Source organism: Gracilinanus agilis, chromosome 4, assembly GCF_016433145.1.
Source record: "Gracilinanus agilis isolate LMUSP501 chromosome 4, AgileGrace, whole genome shotgun sequence".
In the NCBI taxonomy this organism is placed as follows: Eukaryota; Metazoa; Chordata; class Mammalia; order Didelphimorphia; family Didelphidae; genus Gracilinanus; species Gracilinanus agilis.
Genome location: NC_058133.1, coordinates 494835442 through 494856194, shown reverse-complemented (window position 1 = coordinate 494856194; position 20753 = coordinate 494835442). Strand labels below are relative to the sequence as shown.

At 44.0% G+C, this 20753-nt stretch overlaps 1 protein-coding gene across 1 annotated transcript in view; it reads right to left on the bottom strand.

Annotated features, from left to right (window-relative positions):
* LOC123244524 (S-adenosyl-L-methionine-dependent tRNA 4-demethylwyosine synthase TYW1-like) overlaps nt 1-20753 on the bottom strand; it is a 282947-nt gene that overhangs the window by 62518 nt on the left and 199676 nt on the right. The window lies entirely within an intron of this gene.

Here is a 20753-nt window from a genome sequence, read left to right as displayed (position 1 = left end):
AGAAAAGGCCAGCTCGGCTTAGAGGAAAGAGCATGAGAAAGCGGACCCGAGGCAGGGACCAGGCGAGGGAGGGGCCCCCAACACTCTTGGGCTACAGTTCCATCCGGCAACACAGAAATCGCCTCTGGGAGGCTCCCCCAGAAAATCTTCTCAATTTATTGGAAGGGGGCAGCCAAGTGGTTCGATAGACAGAGAGCCAGGCTCAGAGATGGGAGGTCCTGGGTTCAAATCTGGCATCAGACATTTCCTAGCTGGGTGACCCTGGGCAAGTCACTTAACCCCCACCACCTAACCCGTAGGCCTCTTCTGCTTTGGAACCAATACACAGAATTGGGTTTTTTTTTTTAATGCGCCAGGAGGCCAGCACAGCCTCTACGGAGAGCCCACTGAGGCCCGTCCCCTCCTCCCTCTCCTAAACTAAAGCATAAATAGCATCGCCAGAAACCAGCCCAGCAGAAGCCGGGCCCAAGGCAAGGCCCTGCCTGAGACAGCACCAGGAGCCCAGCAGCCCTGAGGCACGCGAGGACAGGAGGGGCCCCTCGAATCTCAGCTCTCTCTCTTACACCTCCTCCTCCTCCACACATGCGAGACTGAGACTGGGGGGGGGCATCCCGCCAACCCCGAGGCCGTGACTTCTCAAGCCACTGGACACGATCTTCAGGACTGTTCTAGGAAGACATCCAGAGCCACAAAGTATGGAGAGAAACAAGAAGCAGATGAGCAAACCGAGGCACGAATGGAGGCTCCAGGGCTCTGTCCAGGGCATCTTCCATTATGACAGGAGGATCAACTCCCCAAAACTGGCTCTTTTTTAGGTCAGGGAACCCTCTGGCAGGCTGGTGAAGCCAAGAGGGCCCTTCTAACAATAATGGGGCTTTTTGTTTGTTTGTCCGTTTGTTTTAAACCCTCCCCTTCCATCTTAGACTCAATCCCGTGTACTGGTTCCAAGGCAGAAGGGCAATAAGTACTAGGCAATGGGGATTAGAGGACTTACACAGGGTCACATAGTGAAGAAGCATCTGAGGCCAAATTTGAACCCAGGACCTTTCAACTCTGGGCCTGGCTCTCAATCTACTGAGCCATTTTGCTGCCTACAATAACAGTCTTAAATGCAGAAAATAAAATATACAAAGGATTAAAAAGGAAACCAGTCCTATCCAAATACAATTATCAAAATTCTTTTTTTAAAAAACAAGTTCACAGACCCCAGGTAAAGAAGCCCTCCTCTACAATGGTTCTAATTTGGAAAATAAAAATGCTCGTTTCTGAATATCCTCTTTTCCCTGTCCCTTCAAGCGGATGACATTGTTCTATCACTGAGGAATGATGTTGAAGTCAATAGTTGGTTGTTTTTTTTTAAACCCTTACCTTCCGTCTTGGAGTCAATACTGTGTATTGGCTCCAAGGCAGAAGAGTGGTAAGGGTGGGCAATGGAGGTCAAGTGACTTGCCCAGGGTCACACGGCTGGGAAATGTCTGAGGCTGGATTTGAACCCAGGACCTCCCGTCTCTAGGCCTGGTTCTCAATCCACTGAGCTACCCAGCTGCCCCCTGACCTTCTCCCCCCACAATTCACTTTGCAGAGCTGCTGGTGGAGTTCATCAACCAGCCAAGAAAGAGCTGGACAAGCAAAAGTCAGGCCCCTGGACTCTGCACCACCTTGGGAGCTCCCCCCCTGACAGGGGGCATGGTCTCAGGGCAGGCAGGGGCTGACACAGACATTGGTGTGGACGTGGCTGTACATATCTGTAATAAAGGTTTGGGCTTTCTTTCTTTTTTGATGGGGAGAGAAGGAAGGAAAAAAGGTAGCTATTGGTTAATTGGAAACTTTAATTATAACTAATTGGTTAAAAATTTGAATCCAGCCAAGTGCCCAAGTCAAAGCATCCCCCAAGTTTACATGGAAGGGTTCTCGGGGCCATCTGACCTGAGAAGGATCCTGCTCTAACACCCCCGAGAAGTAGGAGAGGGAGCCCCCAACCTCCAGAGACAGCCCACGCCACTTCTGGAGTGTCCTTCTGGACAGCTCCAACTGTTAGGAAGGCTTTTCTGAAATGCAGCCTCCTTGGCCTCCTCATCACTTCCTTCTGCCCTCCTCAGCCAAAGAGAACAAACTGAATTCTTTCTCCGCACGTCAGCCCTTTCAAGGCTTTGAGTCCCCGATCACACCAGAGCCTCGTGGCTCTCGGCCACTCCGGAAGTCCCTCCTGAGGCCGCGGAGGCCATAAGCACATCTTCCTCCTCCCCATCGCTAGCTTTACAAAGGGCGAATGCTGCGGCATTTTCCTTGTTATAAATTATATTACATCATGAAATTGCATTGTATGGATTGTTGGATATTTTCAAATGTTATAAAAATGAGGAAATTCCTTCTTTGATACAGTTGAGGAATGGAGAATATGCCTGAGAAGAAGGGGTGACTTGTGCACCCCCTCATGTGACTCCTCCAGAAGACCCCTCGGAGCTCCAGAGCGAGGTCCCTGCACTGGAGGACACTGTTGTGCTAGTGCAGGCTAAAGGCACTGACCCTTTCCCTACCCAGAAATAAAAATAATGTTGCCACCATAGAGCTCCGGGTAAGTGAGGGTCATTCCATAAATATGCTTCTGATGACTCAAATGGCCCGAATGAAAGCTTCTTTTTCCAGTCTCCCGACCCTTGTGGGAACAGAAGAGTGGACGAGCCCTCGGAAGTTCTAATGCAAAGGCCCGGCCTCTGGCCGCGCGGCCTCCCCCAGACCCCTGACCACCTCGTCTCGCCTCGAGGCGGCGAGGGCCAACCTCTCTACTCGGGTGAAGAAGCTGTTCCTTAGGCAGCGCAGCGCCGGACGGGGCGGTCCTGTTCCACCCTTCCATGGCCAAAGAGAACAACGAAGCAACCTTACAACCAAGCTCCACCATGCCTTCCCTTCTCCACACTACACATTTCCAGGCCTTCAAAGCGTCTGTCGGAAGAGCGGGGAAGCTTCTTGCCATCTTGGTCACCCTCTGGTGGATCCTCTCCAGCTTAATTTTTTTTTTTTTAACCCTCACCTTCATCTTAGAATCAGTACTGTGTATGGGTTCCAAGGCAGAAGAGCGGTATGGGTGAAGGAATGGCAGTTAATGACTTGCCCAGGGTCATACAGCTAGTGAGTTGTGGTCAGATTTGAATGCAGGACCTTCCATCTGTAGGCCTGGCTCTCTGTCCACTGAACCACCTAGCTGTTCCCTCCAGTATAATTTCTAAAATGATCTCCCTAAATGTGGTTCCAAAACTGGTAGAAAGAACACAGGATTGCAAAGTCAAGAGGACCTAGGTTCGAGCCCCAGTTCTTCTTGAGTTATTTTAATCATGTCTGACTCTTCATGACCCCATTTGGGGATTTTCTTGGCAGAGATACTGGAGTGGCTTGCCATTTCCCTCTCCAGTTCATGTGACATTTGAGGATACTGAGATAAATAATGTTAAGTGACTTGCCCAGGGTCACACAGCTAGTCAGTGTCTCTGACTTGATTTGAACTCATGAAGATGAATCCTCCTGATTCCAAACCGAATTCTCTATCTACTTTGCCACCTGCCTGCCCCCAAGCCTCAGTTCTAATGGGTGGCCCCTGCCGAATCACTCATCCTTGGTCTCATTTTCTATATCTATAAAATGGAGGCAACAACTCTTACCTGATGTATTTCACGGGGCTGTTAGGAGGAGAGCCCTTTGCAAATTTATATTTCCATGAATATGACCTGGCACTGCAATGCTGGCAGTCAAAAAAGCTAATGAGATTTTCAGATCCATTGATAGAAATGGAGTGCACAGGATGGGAGACGCAAGAGCTTCCTCATCAGGTCATATTTTGAAGAATTCAAATTATGGTCACTTATTTCTCCATACTGTTTTTTCTTTCTTTTTTTTTTAAACTCTTACCTTCTGTCCTAGAATCATTATTGGCTCCAAGGCAGAAGAGTGGTAAGAGGTAGGCATTGGGAGTTAAGTGACTTGCCCAGGGTTGCATAGCTAGGAAGGGACTGAGGTCAAATGTGAACCCAGGACCTGCCATCTCTAGACCTGGCTCTCAATCCACTGAGCCACCCAGCTGCCCCTTTTCTTTCTTTTTTAAAAAACCCTTGCCTACAACCTTAGTATCAGTTCTAAGACAGAAGAGCAATATGGGCTAAGGTAATCAAGGTTAAGTGACTTGCCCAGGGTCACATAGCTAGGAAATGTCTGAGGCCACATTTGAACCCAGAATCTCCTGACTCCAGGCCTGGAGCTTGATCTACTAAGGTATCTAACTGTTCCCTGCCTTTTTTTTTTTTTTTACTTCATAGTGTTTTCAAGGTTGACAAAATCCTCTCCATCAAAGAAGCATCTCAAGTTAGTGGGAAGGGCAAAGACTGTCAGTCCAGTCTGTTGAAAGCAACTGAAGAAATGAGTCGTCTCAGAACAAGGAAGGCAGAAAACCCACTGGATACCAAGAAATGATGATCAAAATGACTCCAAGAAGAAACCCTTTAAAATGCCTTTCATGAGGAATTTTACAACACTAGAATATGATAGCTTTTTAAGCTGTAACGCCCACCATCTGCGAGGCCAGAGGAAGGAGGGAGAGAGGAGGGAGAAATTGTGTTCATCCGTCACTCACACTCACAACTGAATCTCACCAGCACCCCAGGATGCAGACATCTAGGATTCTCCCAAGTAGCCCTCCCAGGCTCCTTTCACTAATGGGCCCAGAACATCAGATGTGTCCTGATAGTATGCCTAATCCATTGTTGTCGCTGAACTGTTTTAGTTGTAGCTGACTCTCCGTGACCCCATTTGGGGTGTTCGTGGCAGCGATACTGGAGTGATTGGCCTTCTCCAGCTCATTTTAAAGATTAGAAAACTGAGGTACAATGACTTGTGCAGGGTCATGCAGCTAGTAAGTGTCTAAGACCACATTTGAACTCAAGTCCTCCTGGCTCCAGAGTCCACATTCTATTCACTGAGCCACCTAGGTGCTCCATGCATAATTACTGCTTTTCTTTCAAGGTCTATGTTATTTTTCATCCATAATCTCAAATAGGAATAAAGGAAGGAATGAGGTACAAACTATTTTCTTAACTTTGTAGCATATTGGCTAGATGAGAAATTTAGAGTTTTTGAGCCCCAGATAAAACTATTGATAAACAGAAAGGGTGCTTGAGAAAAAGGACTGAAAATGGGTTCCTCATTCAGATTCCTAATTCCAGAAAGGCTTGTAGTAAGACCTGACCTTCGAAGACCCAACACTCTCTTTTCCTCTGTGATGCCTACTAAGCAAAGTGGAAGAAACCTGGCTGAGTCACTCCCCTGTCTTGTCTCTTCCACACATTGTCAGGTAATGAGGAGGAGAAGAAAGACAGGAGAGGATGGAGAGGAGGAAGAGGAAGAGGAGTAGAAGAAGAACAAGGATGATTAGGATGAAGATGATGATGACGGGGGAAGGAGAAAGAAGAGGCAGGGGAAGAGGGAGGGGAGGGGGACAGGAAGAAGAAGAGAAGGAAGAAGATGATAATGACGATGATGGGAAGGGAGGAAGAAGAGAAGGAAGAGGGAGGCGGCAAAGAGAGGAAGAGATGGAAGAGGAGGAGGACAGGAAGAGGAAGGGGAAGAGGAGAACAAGCAGAATGATAGAGATGAAGATGATGATGATATGAAAGAGAAAGAAGAGGAGATGGATGGAGGGGGAAAGAAGAGGAAGGAGGAAGAGGAAGAAGAGGAAGGGAGAGAAGGAAGAGGAGGAAGAAGGAGGAAGAAGAGAAGAAAAGGGAAGGAGGGGGTAGGGAGGAGAGATACAATAAAAATAGCCCACCGACCCATGGCACTTTATGGTTTAACAATTGCTTTCCTAGCACAACCTCAGAAATAATCGGTGTACCAATGGTTGCTAACCATGAGAAGTCCTTTCCAGAGCATTCTCCTCACAAAAACTTAGATTTAAATTAAGCAAGACATCAGGACCTGAATCCAGGTCTCTTGGCTCCCAGCTCCATGTTCTTCCTTGCCTTTGGGATCCTTCCTATTTAAACATAACCCGTATTTCTAATAACGGAAGGGAGGGCAAGGTTCTGAAAACGCCATGAGTCAGGCAGGAATGACATTTCCTCGGTCCAAAGCTGTGTGTTCTTTTCTGAAATGAGCTATACAAGCTTAGTATTTAACTCAGGAAACTCCAGAAAGTCACACAGAATTGAGTAAAAATTTCTGTGACCTGTAAGAATCCATTGCTTTATACCTGCAGTACTTCCCAACAAATTGCTTCTACAGGAAACCTCAGAGATGAAATGAGGTCATAAAGAACCTCAAAAGTTGCCTCTTCAAACAAAGAAAGGCTTCACAGGACACTGAGGAAAATTCCTAAATAATAAAGTATTTGAACAAATCTTAGCTGACAGTTTCTGGGGGGGGGGGGAAGCCACTTAAAATTAGAGGTAATTTAGAAAGGTGTTTTTATTAGGGACGATGATTAATGTATGTGTATGAATGACAGTACATTTTGAAGAGAAATGTTTTTAAAGTGTTTCTTTTAAAAATTCAAGTTGCACTTAGCAACTATCCAATCTTAACTTCAATTTGTCTTGTTTCATAAGAGGAGAAAATTTTTAGTAAATCCCAAGTTTGGGACAAGTTAATGACTCCATATGCCTGCCTTAACTATTTACTGGAATTCCCTTGCTGCATTCAGATATGGGCTAAATGAAGGTTTATGATTTAAATGTACTGGTAAGTGAAATGAGTTCAAGATCTAAAATGTGCCCAAAGTTGGAGAATTTGGTGGCACTTAAAATATATAATCAATAGACAAGTTCTAAGGTAAAAGAATTACTTAGGAGACAAATAGGTATAGTGGGGAAAAGGAGATACTGGAGAAAAGTCGGTTGTATTTTTCAGAATTAATTTATAGTATTTTTTCCAAAAAATGATGAAATGATATGGACATAATTATATGGTAAATCACAATAGCATCAGCTAAAAAGTATTTTTAGGAATCCCTATTTTGTGCAAAGTTCTGTGGGAGAAACAGAAGAATGTTTCAAGATTCTGGCACTTGCATAGTTTACTATCTTGCTCATGAGACAGAAATAAGACCCACAGAATAACTAGAGAAGAGTTCGATGGTAGAGTGCGACCATAAGCCCAAAAAAAGGAAAAATGTATGTGGGCCAGAAAAGGCCCAGATAAGATTATTCATGGAGGAACTAAATACCACTTTGAGGAGAAAGATGATTAGAGAAGGTTCCCAGAGAAGGCCTCATTTCAGGAAGGCTTAAAAAGGTTGCACAGGAATGGATGCCAGATGCAGAAGTAAGAAGGGGAAAGAGAGGGATAGAGGAAGAAGCAAGAGGAGAGCAGAAAAGGAACAAGGCCATTCTGGGACGAAATCGGCTAATAATAACACAAGCCAAGCATGAAACGCTTGGACATCATTCAAAAGGGAGGCCGCAGTCACCTGGTAAAACAACTTAGAAATCATCAAAGCGGGCAAACACATTAGACAAGATTCAGCAGCAGAAGCAAATCCAACAGACAGTTGTCATGCACACCACAGACCGATCTATGACTATAACAAAAGAAAGATGCAAAATATTAACAAACCATGCCAGTGAACCGTTGTTAGCAAGGGAGAGAGTGTTTGGTTCCCAAGCTAACAATAGTTGAAGATGGCATACTTTTTCTGGAAAATATTCAGTGATTTTGGTCATAAAGCTGATACGATGGCATATGGAAAACTATAGAATGTTAAGTCTGAAAGAAGCTTCAAGGTTTGACCCTTTTGTTTAAAATTTTGTATTGAATATCTCTAAAAAATCTTCTTGCCAAGTACGGGTGCTGAAGCTGGCCAGTGCCCTCTCACATCTCTGCTAATAATAAATAAGGTTGGGAATAGCTGGGTATCTCAGTGGATTGAGAGCCAGGCCTAGAGATGGAGGGGTCCCAGGTTCAAATCTGACTTCAGATACTGCCTGGCTGTGTGACCCTGGGAAAGTCACCTAACATCCATTGCCTAGTCCTTACTGTTCTTCTGATTTAGAACCAATACATAGTATTGATTTTTAAGGCAGAAGGTAAAGGTTTAAAAAAATAATAGCAATAATAATAATAGTTATCTTTAGCCATGGGAAAAAAATGCTCCAATTGCTACTGATTAGAGAAATGCAAATTAAGACAACTCTGAAATACCACCTCCCACCTATCAGACTGGCCAATATGACCAAAAAGGAAAATGTTAGAGGAGATGTGGGAAAATTGGGACACATACCCTGTGGTGGGGCTACGAACTGATACAACCATTCCAGAGAGCAATCTCTAATCCCACCCAAAGGGCCAGAAAACAATACATACTCTTTGACCCAGCAATACCATTACTGGGTCTGTATCCCAAAGAGTTCAGAGATAAGGAGAAGGGTTCTACTTGTATAAAATATTTTTAGCAGTTCTCTTTGTAATGGCAAAGAATTGGAAACTGAGGGGATGTCTATCAATTGAGGAATGGTGGAACAAGCTGTGGTATACGGTTGTAGTGGAATATTATTGCACCACAAGAAATGATGAGAACTGGTTGAGTTTAGGAAGACTCATTATGAACTAATGCAAAATAAAGTGAGCAGAACCAAGAGAACCATGTATGCAATAACAGAAATATTATACAATGATCAGCTGTGAAGGACTAAACTGTTATTAGCAATACCAGGATCCAAGGGAATCATGACGAAAAATACTATGCACAGATGAAAGCATACAATGTTTTTTACTTGTTTATTTGGGTATGTGTGTTGGGGTTTTGGTTTCATATGATTATTCATTTATAAAAATGAACAATATAGAAATATATTTTGTGTGATAATACATGTATAACCCAGATTGAATTGCTTGTCAGCTCCAGGAGGGGGAGAGGAGGGAGAGAGACGATTTGGATCATATAGTTTCAGAAAACTTATGTGGAAATTTGTTATTACATGTAACTGGCAAAATAAAAATAAATTTAAATTTTTTTAAATGCTATGCACAGCCAAAAGAAGGAACTGTTGGAGTCTGTCCGCAGACCAAAGCATACCATCTTCCACTTTACTTCCTGCATGAATTTTTATTATATGTGTCTTCTGTCATGGTATGAGCAATATGGAAATATGAATTATGTGAAAGCACTGGGATAATCTATATCAGACGATTTACCACCTCAGGGGAGTGGGATGGAGGGAGAGAGAGGGAATCTGAATCATAAAATGTCAGATGACGATCATCGAAAAATTGTTTCTATGTGTAATTGAAAATATTTCCAAAGTTAAAATAATAATAACAATAAATGGGGTTGTGGCCATTTCAAGAGACAATCAGGGAGGAAAATAGAATGATAAATCCAGAAAACAATAGATAAGTAATTTCTCAAAGAACTCATTAGCCTCTCACCAAAATTTGGAGGAGGAAAAAAAAAAAGATTGGCTGCGAAATAAAAGAATATAAATGCTTTTAAAAGAGCAAATATATTTAGATAATGAAATGGTTCACTTTAATCTGCACAGCTAATTCTGGGAACATCAAATAGAAACATAATGAGAAAAGGGAACCAGACCAACTGTACAGAGGCAGTAAGGTGGACTGGTACATAGGACAGAGGAATGGAAATCAGAAGACCTGAGTGTGAATTCTGCCTCAGGTGCTCCCTTGGCTAGGAGATTCTGGACAAATCACTTAATGTCTCTGTGCCTGTTTCCCTCATCTGTAAAATGGGCATAACGATAGCACCAAGCTCCCAAGGTTGTTTTGAGGATTAGGTGAGCTAACCTATGTGAAGCACTTTACAAACCTTAAGGAGCTATGTAAATGATCATTATTAAATTAATAATATCAAATGAATCCTAATAATTACAATGATAATAAAACAATCTTGCTAACAATGTCAACCCCAGAAACAGTTTAGTTCTTTCTGTTGCTTAATATGACTTAAACACCAGAGAATGCATTTCGTTCTTCTTGTCAGTGGGGTAATACTGATCTGGATGTCTATAAACAAGTGAAAAAGATGTGCAAAGCAATGTGACTCAGTTTCCTCATTAGCAAGCAAAATTTATATTTGCATCTTCATCTCATCCATTGCCAGTAACTCAAGTGTCCGGCAGCTCATTTGGATCTTTGAAGATTCTTGTTCTCATTTTAAGAAAATTGAGGATAACAACCCTTGAGGTGTAAAGATTGAGCGACGGCCCAGTTCCTTCACTGACTAATCCACCATATGTCCTTGGTCATGGGCCTACTTCCCATAACAGTTTCTCTGTATATAAATGGAGTTGTAGGCATTTCAAGAGACAAGAATCATGTGAGGAGAGCCCTCACAAATGGGCACAACCTAGAAGAGAAGTAACTCTCCACTTACATGGGTTTCCAAAGCACAGAAAACCAATCCTGATCAATAAAACGAAAACCCGCTTTATGCAGGGTAAACAGCCCCCTCTATAATATCGGGTTGGACTATGAAGACATGAGTCAACAGGAACAAGAAAAATACCCTCTGTGGTTGGTTGGCTGTTTTTCAATGACTTTGTCTCAAACTAAAGACTAATCATCTCTAAACTGAGTTAACTTTAATGATACATTTATACAAGGAATATAGCCTTGAACCAACGTGCGGTGATGTGGCTGACTGTGAATAGAATTCCTTAGCACTTCATTCTTAGAGGAAATTTAGCTTTGGAGCACTTATAAACATCAATCAATTCATTTTCACAACAACCTGGTGGAAGCAGATACAAACCAGAAGAGGGAGGCGGGAGCTGAGGGCAAAAGAGCTTTCAATGAAACAAGGGAATTGGCTGTTTGCTAGCAGGGACAGGAGGCTTTCCGGACTTCCCAAGTCCCTGATCATCCCTCCTCTTCGCCCTTCTGCTGCCCCAGTCCCTTTGGACCGCTCTCCCCAAATATTCTTTCTTGTTCCGATCCATCCTTTACCCCTGCCTGGTTCACCTCCCGAAGGGTGGCTCCTCATTTCCTATTGCAGGGGTCACCACCTTTTTGAGGAATGAAATATCAAAATTTATATTTTATATAGTGTTAAAAGAAAATGTGGGGTAGAGATGGATATATATGTAATGATGATAATGATGAAAATGTATATCTGTCTATGATCTCCTCAACTGCAGTTGTTGGGGAGGAACACCTACTCCTCTCACTCTGGCTGCTGCTGTAAATTATCCCCTTCTCCCTGACAGGTTTGGTTGATAACCTGTCAGCGATTCCTTTAACAGCTGCCCAAGTGAGAACCCCTGAGAGGTTAGGTGAATGGTTAACCTCTCTAGGCCCAACCTGGGATTGGATAGATTGGTAATGGGCTATTGATTAGCTTTGGATAATGATCAGGATCTGACTGCATATTTGAACTCCCTTCCCAAGGGCCGTGATAGAAAGACCACTCGGGAAGGTACTTGTTATTAAACACTGGTTTATCTATAGATAGGGAAGGAAAGGATAACAAGGTTAAGGATTGGGAATTGGAAACCTATGCTCTATTGGCTATTAAACTAATTGATGATCAGGACTGGAGGCTGTTAGGCTGGTGGAGGCTTGAGGTCTTCACCCTTTCTCTATCTCTGGCCAGACCTGGCCACAGCCAAGCCAGAAAATAGGGAAGGTTATTGCTAAAGATAAATATGGATGATCTTTTATTCTCTCAGCTCTCTCACCAGTAGTGTTGATGGTTCATTAGCTCTCACAGTCTATCAAGGAAATAGATTCAGGCTTTTCCTACCCTCTTCTTCTTCAACCACCCTTCAGTCACCCACTGCCCAGACTGAAGCACAGAGGTTTGCTCAAGCCTCCACTCAGGGATCTGTGGTCTCTAGTTCTGAGCCTCTGAGTCCAGAGACTTCTTCCACTGTAGCTGTAAGGGGGGTGGCTAACTGACGTTTGCCCCTGGCTCATGTTATCTGGGAACATTCCGGATCTCTCAACTGCCATCCCTGTCAGTCAAGGTGGCATCCATCTCATTCCCAAATTAATGATTATAACAATAGTCACTTAGTCTCCCAGAGCCTCAGTTTCCTCATCTGTAAAAGGAAGGGATCGGAGTACCTGGTCTCCCAGCTCTTGGTCCATAATCCATATAAATCTGGGGGAAATCCCTTCACCTTTCTAAGCCTGGTTCCATGTCTTAGAGGAATTAAGAGTGTTAAGACTAGACCGCCTCTGAGAGCCTTCCAAGCTCTAAATCTGGGAGCCTGTGAATCTCAAAGTATGGTGTTCTACACCAAGAGGAACAAGATCCTTTTTTTTTTTTTCCCCTAATCCTGGCTTTCTGTCTTAGTAACAACTCAAAGACAGTGAGGCAAGGGCTAGGCAGTAGGGGTTGAGTGACTTGCCCAGGGTCACGCAGCTAGGAAGGGTCTAAGGCTCGACTGGAACCTCTAGGCCCGGTGCTCTATCCACTGAGCCACCTCACTGCCTGAAAAGAAAAAGTACTGAAGCAACAGTCCCTCCCCTCATGGGACCTCGCAGCTGCGCTTCCCCAGCCAGAGTACAATGCTGGGCCTTTACTCTCCCGGCCAGGGCGCCAGACTGGGCCTTTACTCCCCACGAGGCTCCTCCTGGAGTCGGGGTTCAGCGAGCCGATTCGTTCCTTCTGTCCAGCCCTCGCCGCCCCCCACCACTTCTTTGCCTGGTCAGCATCCTTTACAGCGTGGCTCCCGTGTGCTTTGCCAACTTTAATTCACAGTAATTCCCTTCTAGCGGCCGCACTCCAGGCAAACTGGGTGGCCGCCTCTCTCCAGGCCCGCTCGTGCTGACTTCCATGACTGGAGCACACACGCACACACACACACAGGCACACGTGCACGCACACGCACACACAGGCACACATGCACGCACACGCACACGCACACGCACACGCACACGCACACGCACACGCACACACACACACACACTCTTTCCACCTGTGCACAGCCTCCTCCTCCTCCTCTCAGGCCCGGCGACGCCCCCCACAAAGCCTTTCCCCATTCCTCTCCCCTTTCGTCCCTCACTGGGGGGTCTCTCCTGCACTAGAAGGCAAACTTCTCGGGGCTCTGGTTCCCCATTTGTATTCTCGATGTCTAGCGCAGGGCACGGGCAGGAGGGCTGGCCTGTGTCTAGGAAACTCCCAGACGAGGCGCTCCTTATTCCGATGGAGAGCACACTTTTTCTGTAATTTATCGTCTTGGGTGAATGACTTGCCCAGGGTCACACAGTCGATGTACACCAGAACCCTGGCTGCTCTGGCTTCAAGGTTGCGTCTCTCTCCACTGCACTTAATAAATGTTTGTTAAACTAGATTTCCTTCTCTACAAAGAACAGCGAGCCCTGGGGAGCCCCCTTGTGCACAATGACACAGCAGTAATCTGTGAGCAGAGGCAGAGGGAGCCAGGGGACCCCCCTGCTCCCCCCAGTTGCCTCGGCCCGGATACCAGCCGTTCTCTTCCCTAGCACAGCACTGAGGAGCCAGATCCGAAACGGCCCATCTGGGGAATAAAAGGCGTCTCTTTTCCAAACGGCCCTTTTGCCTAATGAAAACGAGCCTGGATCCCACCGAGGAAAGGGTGGGCTGAGCCTGGGGGAGACCCGATCTCGGGGCTGCTGCTGTTGGCCCCAGCAAGGGGAAGCACCTCCTGGATGTCCCGCAAGTCCTCTGTAAGAGATGCTTTGAAAGCAATGAAAGGTCAGCCAGGAAGGCCAGTCCCAGGACTGTTGGTGCGGCTGCCACAGGAATTTTTCCCTTCCAAGCAGGGTAATTGGTTTTTCTCAAAAGCAGCCACGTGTGCAGAATGTCGGCAGTCACAGGAGAGAAAGGAGGCAGGGATATTTATATGCAGCATCCCCGTGGCTGGTTTTGCAAGGAAAGCAGACTTCTCTATACTCTCCTCCAGTGACTAATGTTTTTTAAAAAATTGTCTCTATTAAAATCTATGGTAAACAAATTGAGTATTGGCAAAGTAGTCATCCAGACTAGCAAATGAAACCTGAGCTACCATAAATGCTAAGCTTTAAATTAAAAAAAAAATCCAACCCTAATTACTGTTGTTTCTCAAATCAATGAACTTCTAACAGGAACGTTTAACATCCCTACAGAAGCCAGGATAATGGGACAAACCAGACTCAATTTCTTTTCAATGGCTCTTGGTTTACACAATGCAAAACAGGAAATTAAAAGTGATGGGAAGGGGGGCTGCTGACAAAGCCCCATGCCACTCAGGGGGAGAGAACAGGAGATGCCAGTGAGGGTCAGGGTCCAGCGCAGAGAGAGAGAGGGCGGGAGCCGGCCAGGAGCCACTTTGGCCAAAGGGCTGGGAGAGAGACATTTCTAAGTAGTAAATCAGACTGTTTCCAAGCTCAGTGCAGAGAACTACAGATGGTCGTGGGAAGCGTGCTCCACAACCGAAGAGGGATGAGCAGAAAAACTGAGGCTCTCGCTGCCATGAGCTTATTTCCAGGATAAATTAAAAAAACGAACCCATCTGGATCTTAATGAGTGGCTGAGAGGGCAAGGCCAGGGAAGCGAGCTCCTGCGCCTTTCAAGCAGCCTCATTCAAGGGTGCCGGCGTCGGGGAGGCTCTCGGATGGCAAAGGCAGAGTCAAGATTTCAGAACTAGTCACTGAGGGGTACATCTTGGACATCTGAGGATGAGACCTCAGTGACAGCTGCTTCGGGGGCCTCTCAAGGGACCTGAACAGTAGTGGTCCACTCTGAGCAGGAACCCACTGCAAGAGGCCTCCAGCTCTCCCTTCAGCACCCACTGATGCCAATGTGTCGGGGGGGACCTGGGTAACGGCGTGCCACTGACTTTGTCTGGGACTCTCCATGGAGCGGAGAGATCTCTGTAAGAGCGATACTCTCAGCATAGGCTGATTGTCCTTTTCTTCTGGTGAAGGAGAGCTATGGGCACAGCTTTCTGGTTAGCATCTCTGCTTCTGTCCCACACCAAAGCAATGAAATACAGGGTAAGAAACCTGAACATATAAGATTCTAGATACTTTTCATTCATTCTTTCTTTTTTTTTAAACTTTACCTTCTGTCTTTGAATCAATACTGTGCTTCCAAGAGCAGTAAGGGCTACATAATGGGGCTTAAGTGACTTGCCCAGGGTCATCTGGCTAAGAAGTATCTGAGGTCATATTTGAACCCAGGACCTCCCATCTCTAGGCCTGGCTCTCGAGCCACCTCACCATCCCCCCTTTTCACTCTTTTTTATATAGCCTAAATAAACGTTATCTCATTTTGCTTACAGGATAGTACCCAAAAAAGGAGAACATGAACTTTGAAGAAAAATTCTGTCATGCCCCAATGGCTATAAACGTTTTAGAATTGAACTCAGTTACCTGGCATCGACAACGAACGTAAGCAGAGACACTGGAGAGATCAGCCTCCCCCACTTAGCCCTTCTTCCTCTAGGAGGCAAAGACAATCAGAACTTATTCAAAGAAGTAACACATTTGTAGCACCCCCAGCAAATGGCGTAGAAGAAAGCATATGGGTTGGCCCCTCTACAGTAGTATCTGTCCTACCACCCTGGCTGATCTACACTTTTAGACTATTTCCCCTGGTTGCCATAAAAGACAAAGGGTTTAACGGTAAACCAGTTTAGGAAAATAATGATCTTTTTTTTCTCAAATAAGTACAGAAGTCATCCAAAAGCCTATCTTCTCATCTTGGTCAAGATCTCAGCAGGGCTGCCTACACAGAGGCAAAAGCTGGTATGTTGATGATAAACAGAGATCAGTGAATTCCATGAACAAAGATGGAACATCACACAGGCTCTATTTCATGGGTGCCATCTATGTGCAATGAATTACCAGAGGGTTATCGTCTCCTTTGGAACCCAGAGTCTAGTGGGAGGAAAACCCAAAGTTCAGCCATTTCCCTCTCCATCTGTGGCATAGAAATGAAAATGGCAAATTCTGTGCATGGTTTTCTGTAACGGTACGCACTGGGCTAGGAAGGCCCAGTACTATGTCTCCAACTAGACATCTGGGAGGTGTCTCAGATGCAACATGTCCAAAAAAGAAGTCATGACCTTCCTTCTCTTCCTTCATCTCACATGAACCCGATGCGCCTCCAAACTTCCCTGTTTCTATTGAGGGTCCTACTATCCTTGCAGGCCCTAAGCTTATCAACCTCAATGTCTTCCTTTCCTCTCCATCATTCTCTCAACAACAAGCCAAATCATGTAGACTCCAACCTTCATTGGTCTAGTCCACTCCACACATGTGGTCACCATCCAACTCTGGGCCCTCATTGTCTTCTACTCAGACAACTCCTATCATTTCCAAATGGCTCCCCCAAACCTCTCTAGTCTCTCTCCTCTCCAAAACCCAGTGAAATTAACATTCCTAAAGGAAGATCTCGCCATACAATACCCAGATAAAATACAAATTCCTCTCTTTAGAATTTAGAGCCCTTCATAATGTGGTTCCTGACCTTTCTGGGTTCACTCCACATTCCTTTCCTTCACAAAATGTTATAGCCAAAGAGGCCTACTGATTGATCTTCATATATGACATTTATTTCTTATATACATGCCTGGAATCAGCTCCTTCTTTTCCTTCCTCCTGGGAGCTTTATCTTCCTTTGGAGATCAAGTCAAGATTCAATTCCTACATCAATCCAAATCAATCCTTAACCATGATTTTTAAAGCAAATTCAAAGAATACTCCCCATTAAAAGCCTTATATTTTATAGAGAGAGACAACTTGTACAATGAATCAAAGGAAAAAGCATTTATTAAATACTCACTGTATGCCAAGTACTATGCTAAACTGTAGGGATGCAAATATAAAAACAAAGTCCCAGTTCTCCACAACAAACTTACATTCCAGTGTATTAATGGGAGTCAAAAGACACAGGGCAGTAGTGGGGGCAAACTGTGGGCCAGAATACTATAGGAATGTTAAGTGACATCAAAGGGAAGTAGATTGGCATGCCCCTTCCATGAACAATTGCGGCGTTGATTTGACAATAACTTCATACTGAGGGAGTAAAAGCAGAGTAGATAACAGTGGCAAGACAAGATGACTGAGGCTTAGGAAGTGAAATGGAGCATGGCTGGGAGTAGCCTAAAAGAGTGTGCCAGGAGAAGCAGTTGCCGATCAGGAAGGGTGAGCCCAAAATCCTCTTCCAGTTCCAAATTTATGATTCTGTGATGATGAAAGATTGCTGCTGAAAGAAGTTTAGATTTTTAGACTGGCTAAAATATGACAGTATTTTCAAAGATTACCACATAGGGCCACGCATCCAGGAATCCCTTTTCAAGACTCAGCTTGAATGCCACTTTTGACAAGAGGCCTCTCCTGGCCTTCCCATCCAAGATCACCCTATGTCTGCTTTGTATCTGGTACACATGTAAGTATGCATAAAATAATTATAAGGAAGCTTGGGTTATGAGGGACCAGAAGCTGAGGGGTAGAAGAATCAGAAAAGGCTTCATGTATGAGGTACTATTTATATTTGTTCCAATTGTAATTAATATCTATTCTATATAAATGATTTTCAGGATCAACAACTGGTTCCAGTTAAGATGGCGGCAGAGTAAGGAGCAGCTGCTCGATCTCTCCTAACCGAAGCATACAGGACTCCTCAAGGGGACATAAAAATGAATCCAGACGAATGAAGGAACCCCACAACTGGGCGCAGCATTGATGGTACATGGAATCGGGGCATTTCCACTCTATAAAGGGGTGAAACAGTTCTCACTAAAACATGAGAGGAAGAAGCCTCTCCCCCACCCCCACACCACTCACAGCTCCCAAGGCCAACGCGCAAGAGTGAAAGCAGGATTGGGGCACCCAGTAAGTCACTGGCAGCTCCAGGGCTTGTACCTGAGAGCTGCAAGATTTAGGACCCCAAGTGGCTAAAGAACGCGCACGGACTTTCCCAAGCGTCTGCACGGGTGAAGGTAGAGCGACTGTGGAAGCAGCCCCCGAGACCGCTGAAGGAGCCTCGGGCAGAGGGGCAGACCGGGAACGACCAGGAGGCTCAACTCCGAGAACAAGGAGATCTGAGCCCTCCTCGGGAGCCAAGAAAGAGCAGACAGACCCTGAGTGTGAAGACAAAGCTAAGAAGGGACAGGGCTAACAATGGCAAGCCGAGAACCCCAGAAGAAAAAGATTATCAAGAAAATCTCTGGAACACTGGACAACTTTTACACAGAGAAAATCCAGACAACAGAGGAGGACAAACAAGTATCCAAACCTTCCCAAAACAATGAAAACTGGTCACAAGCTATGGAAGAGTTAAAAAAATGAGATGAGGACGATGGAAGAGATCTGGCAAGAAAATTACAGTTTAAAAGGCAGAATTTTGCAATTGGAAAGTGAGGCTCAGAAATCAAATGAACTGATAAGCAAATTGAACACCAGAAATGACCAGATGGAAAAGGAAAACCAAAAGATTATAGCTGAAAACCAGTCCCTTAAGGCTAGAATTGAGCAATTAGAAGCCAATGATCTCTCAAGACAACAAGAACAAATAAAACAAAGTCAAAAGACTGATAAAATAGAAGGAAACATGAAATATCTCAATGAAAAAGTGACAGACCAAGAAAACTGGTCTAGAAGAGACAATATGAGAATTATTGGTCTTCCAGAAAAAGCAGAAATTAATAGAAACTTGGACTCCATACTAAAAGAAATTATTCAGCAAAATTGTCCTGAAGTTCTACAACAAGAGGGCAATATAGACATTGAAAGGATCCATAGATCACCCTCTACACTGGACCCAGAAAAGTCAACACCTAGGATTATAATAGCCAAATTCAAGAGCTATCAAGTAAAAGAAAAAATCTTACAAGAAGCCAGAAAGAAACAATTCAAATATCAAGGAGCACCAATCAGGATCACACAGGATCTGGCAGCCTCCATGCTAAAAGACCGCAAGGCTTGGAATACAATATTCAGAAAGGCAAGAGAGCTGGGCCTTAAGCCACGGATCAACTACCCATCAAAACTGACTATATACATCCAGGGGAAAGTATGGGCATTCAACAAAATTGAAGATTTCCAAGTTTTTTCACAAAAGAGACGAGGACTAAATGGAAAGTTTGATATCCAACCACAAAAATCAAGAGAAACATGAAAAGGTAAATAAGAAACAGAGGGAAAAGAAAGAAAACTCATAATGTTTTAAATTTGACCCTTTAAGGGCTTAAGTAAGATCTAATTATCTGTATTCCCATGTTGAGAAATGCTATGTATAATTCTCTATAGTGAACTCTATTCACTATTATAGCAACCAGAAGAATAATTCATAGGGAGAGGACAGGATACTAAATAGTCTAAGATGACATGGGGGGGGGGGGGGGGGAGAAGAAAGGGGAGGAATAGTAGGGGAAACCAAGAGAAATCTGAGTAAATAAGAAAAATAGGATATTCTATTACACACAAAGAGGGCATGGGAAGGGGAGGGGATAAATACTATTATAAGAAGGAGAGGAAGAGAGCATTAGAGGTAATATTTAAACCTTACTATCAGTGTAATCAACCCAGAGAGGGAAGAGTAGCTATATTATCCATTGGGATAAAAATCTCTATTTAACCCTACTGAGAAAAGTCAGAAGGGATAAACCAAAGGGAGCAGGGGAATGGGGAGGTCAAAAAAGGGAGGGGAGAAGAAGGGGAAGAGAATTCATTAGGCCTATAAAAACAAAAAGAGGGGAACAACAAGGGAGGGGGCAGAAAGGGAAGTCAATCAAGGGAGGGGATAAGGGATACTGGCTCAAAGCAAACCACAGGTTTAAAAGAAAATAGTATAAGAAGAAGGGGTGGGTCTAGGGGAAGACACAAAAATGTCAGTGAACGCACAACTGATAATTATAACTCTGAATGTGAATGGGATGAACTCACTCATAAAACGGAAGCAAATAGCAGAGTGGATCAGAAACCAAAATCCTACCATATGTTATCTACAAGAAACACATATGAGGTGGGTAGACATATACAAGTTTAAGGTTAAGGGCTTGAACAAAATCTTTTGGGCATCAAATGAGAAAAAGAAGGCAGGTGTGGCTATTATGATTTCTGACAAAGCCAAAGTAAAAATAGATATGATTAAAAAAGACAGGGGAGGTCATTACATCCTGATTAAAGGCAGTATAAACAATGAGGAAATAACACTGCTCAATATATATGCACCAAGTGGTATAGCATCCAAATTCATAAAGGAGAAACTGGCAGAGCTCAAGAAGGAAATAGATAGTAAAACCATACTAGTGGGAGATCTAAATATTCCTCTTTCAGATCTAGATAAATCAAACCGAAAAATAAATAAGAAAGAGGTAAGAGAGGTGAATGAAGTCCTAGAAAAGTTAGATTTAATTGATATGTGGAGAAAAATAAATAGGGACAAAAAGGAATACACCTTCTTTTCAGCTGCACATGGTACATTCACAAAGATTGACCATGTAATAGCTCATAGAATCATTGCAAACAAGTGCAAAAGAGCAGAAATAATAAATGTAACTTTCTCAGATCATAATGCAATAAAAATAATAATTAGTAAGGGCACCTGGACAGGCAAATCAAAAACCAATTGGAAATTAAACAATATTATTCTCCAAAACCAATTAGTCAAAGAAGAAATCATAGAAACAATCAACAATTTCATTGAAGAGAATGACAATGATGAGACATCCTACCAAACTCTGTGGGATGCAGCCAAGGCAGTACTCAGGGGGAAATTTATATCCTTGAGTGCATATATTAACAAATTAAGGAGGGCAGAGATTAATGAATTGGGCATGTAA